This window comes from Astatotilapia calliptera, chromosome 3, assembly GCF_964374335.1.
Source record: "Astatotilapia calliptera chromosome 3, fAstCal68.1, whole genome shotgun sequence".
Lineage (NCBI taxonomy): Eukaryota > Metazoa > Chordata > Actinopteri > Cichliformes > Cichlidae > Astatotilapia > Astatotilapia calliptera.
Genome location: NC_137424.1, coordinates 38,282,042 through 38,286,037, shown reverse-complemented (window position 1 = coordinate 38,286,037; position 3,996 = coordinate 38,282,042).

Sequence of the window (3,996 nt, the reverse complement as noted above, 5' to 3'; positions counted from 1 at the left end):
ATTTTTGCTTGCAAGGAGCAAAAATGTTTCCCTGCACTTTTGCACCATCCACAACAAGTAGACAGCCCCCTATGAACAAGGTCTTCAGCGACAGTGGGAAGGAAAATCTCCTTCTAACAGGGTGGAAACCTCCAGCAGAACCAGGCTCAGGGAGAGAGGCGGCCCCATCTGTTGGGGTGAAGGGATGAAGACAGGACAAAGACACGGTGGAAGCGAGCCGCAGATCAGTAATGACTAATGATTAAATGGTGAGTGCTTCAGAAAGGTTGGGAGTCACTGAGTGTTTGGGCCGTCAGCTGGAGCGGTCAGGTTGATCCCCAACTGGTTCAGTTATGATTAGTTCGGTCCAGCATCCCCGCTTTGGTCAAGTTGCAGCAATATGATATTTTTCTCTAAAAGCAGCACCTCAGAGCTAAAAACAATTACAATTACTCCAGCTTCAAGACAGCTAAATCAGCCGTATCTGTACTTGATTTTTGTTTTGCCAGCAGGTACTGCAGCTTCCTCCCTTTCACCGTTTTATTTTCTCTCTATAAAGCGATAAATCCTTCTCATGATTTGTCCTTTTGTCTGTCACTCTACATCGCTTCCTCCCTCCTGGGTTAGCTTTGCAGCCTAGCCTGTGGGCCCAGAGATGTTGTATTAATTAACTCGCCTCACTGCACTCTCATCAAGCTGCCGGTAATAGGCCCCGCTCCAAGTTTCCCTCCCGGAGCGCACCAAGATGGCAGCATCCGTAAACAACTTCAAATTTACGGTACTGCAGTCACAGCGCCGAGGCTCCTGCTACTCCTTACAGTTCGGGTGGGGGTGGCGGGGCAGCATGAAGCGTGCAATTCAAACAGAGCCCCGCTCCGCGCGCTGCTGTGTGGTTTAATATGTAAATGCATTTTCGTTAGACTCAAACTGCCATCGCAGTCATCTATTTTTCCTCCACCTCTCTGACGTCTGTGATTTGCAATCGCTGCTCGGAACAAAGTGCAATCTTTTTTAATGTGCACAGCAGTACGGAGATGTGCCTATTGCTCAGCGGTAGAGCAGTCATAAACAACTTTGTATACCTTTTATGTGGCATGATTAAAATGGGAGCAAATCTTTGTCAATATTAACATGCTTTGACAAGCAGCCATGCAAATGACTCTGCTCCGCAGAGAGGATGCAGGCTGTAATGAGGTAACGACTACAGTGGGTTACTGTAGCTGGGATGTCAGCAGCGTTTGAGCCAAACTGCTGAGGAAACTCAAGGTGAGAAATACAACCTACAAACCCAGAAGATTCCCAGCCTTACTCTAGATTTGAATACATGATACAGTCTACGTTTAATAAGGTATTTGTTTTATTTTTCTGGTTGCTAGCACAGCTTACCAGCATAAAGAATTCACCTCTTTGCTTATGTTTTGCCTAGAAAATATGTTTGCCTGAGTATACATTATAAATAGTAACTGTTTAATACAGACTGAGTGGACGTGTCTGCTGTGGCTGTCTCTTTATCTCCATATACTGAAGTTAAGCTGCACTTACGCAACAAACACAAAGTAACTAAATACACGGCAGATATAAAAAGGACTATGAGGAGACATGAAATGACACCACATTGGTAACACATTAAACATGTTACCAAAGTGACCAAACACACAAGCATGCAAAAGAGCTACAGGTATAAACCATAAGCTGCACAGCCGCCACAGAAAGCTGCAAAGAAATGCAAAACCACCTTAAAGAGACACAAAACAACCACAAAATGAAACACACAAGACACAAAATGATTGTGATGCAAAGGGAATATCAAAGAATACAAAGACAAGTCCAAATACAAAACCACCACTACAGAGATGCAAAATATTACAGCCAGAAAGAAACAAAATAACCACAAAAGTTGTATACGATGTGGCTTTTACACGTCTCTTCCCGGGCTAGCTCTTCTTTTCAGTGCCGAGCATCCTCGCGCCGAAGCAGACATTAGTTGGTCAGGAGCATCTTAGTGAAATGCAATAAGCGAAGAAACCGAGAGTGACTCACGCTATCAGCACAGCGAAACAGCAGCGCTTCATTGTGAAGGCCAAGCACAGAAATACACCAACCTAGCATCATCCATAAACAATGATTCGAGTTTTTTTCTTTTCCTTTTTCTGTGGACGTAGCTGCTTCTGCCTGTTTTCTCTCTTAGTGGCAGCAGTGGGCGAAAATAACCCTCAGAGAGACACACCCAGAAGCGAGTCAAATCAAACATCATTATTCTCTGGGTAAATATTGTGAAGAGATCTCATCTCCACTGGCTGCAGAGGAAATGAGGGACGAGGCGCTATTCCTGGTGTGCTCTGGTCAACCCTAAATCAGGCCTTATTACAGCAGAACAGACACTGGTGAAGCAGCCAGCAGCTAATTCGCCCTCTGCCTACCACATGTAAACAAAATGATGCAAACCTGGCATCGTATAAATGTATGGACACATTGTAAACACGCAAAAAGCATCCAGATGGGCAGTGCACAAAGTGACCTCTGCGATAAACGCAAACACATTGAGCTTTCATCAAGCCCTCATTGCAACACACCCACAGTGTTGTTGAGTTTCCAAAACCCCATCCTTGACCTTGAAAATTGCCTTTTTAACATGGTTTATGGGGAAATAAATTGAGCACTGCACAAGTGAAAGACAAAATGAAATGAGGAAACCTGACACTCGCATGCAACAGAAGGGGCTATGCATTGCCCAAAACTGTCATTCGCTTTATTGCCTGCAGTTGCTGTGCAAGTGGTAGAAAATAGCAAAAACTGCAGCAGCTTTTCACTCTGCTTTGCTGCGATGAGAGAAACTGACACTCATGTTGAATCCAGCCGCGGCCGGAGAGCGTTAGCCTGCGACACACCGACGGGTTTAGTGGCTGATTAAAGGAGATGATGCCATCACTGGTTGTAACTCCGTTGGCAGCAGTTACAAAACATGATTAAAAAGGTTTCTGTTCTTGGACTAGAGCAGCAATTTTCCAAGATTCACATTCCAAAATGAGTGTGCATATCCTGGATAAGCACCCTCCATCCTCCCTAATAGACAGATTGGGTTTGTCTTTATGGTCAAAAATTCACACCAACTGCTTACATTCAACCAGAACCTCACAAGTCTGAAACAAATTCCTCCACAAATAGTGACGCAGTTGCTCCAGGACCGTGATTTAACTGCAAAATGACAGATACTCAGTAACATAGCTCTTCTTTGATAACCAGAACCGACTAGTTATCAACTAGTGACCAAGTCACATCAAGTCACCAAGAGACATGTTGCAGACGAGATGCACTCATCAGGGCATACTATTGATTGCAACTCGTTGGTAAATTGTGTTTATAAATAAGTCCACAATTATTTGCAAACCCCTCACCAATCAGTCTGAGAGCAATTGGAGTCAGGTTGCAACTGGAGACAGGTTGACTTGCAAACAAAATTCATTGCAATCACCAGCCAACTGCCTGTTTTTCGTAGTTGCAAGGTTGTTGTGCTATTTTTACTTTAATGTAACATAGGGGCGGGCGGTATAAACGGTATACGGTAGAAACTATATAAATCTGGCCAACGGTAGAGCTTTTGACTATACCGCGATAGCGCATGTTGACGTTGTCATCAAGCGGCGCCTGTTTTGGTTGAAAGCATTGCAGCGGCTGCCGACAGTATCATCTGCAAATAATGCCGGGCAACAATAATGGCTACGAGACGAAACACTTTTGGAATATGGGGAAAGCCAAAAACGGCGCTTCCCCCACTTCCGAACCATTGATTTATTAATGCTGAATTCTCTCACAGCTGCTCTATTCCCATGTTGTTGCAGTATATGAATGACTAACCTCGTATTGTGGATGGATTATCTCAGTTGTTCTCCTGACTGAAGTTTGGTCCGTTTATAGCATCCTTCCATGCAATTGCATTTGTCCCTAACCACCAGAAACCCTCACGTTAACTTTTATCCAGTGGAAAAAGGTTAGCGTTCATCCTTCAGCTTCACTATG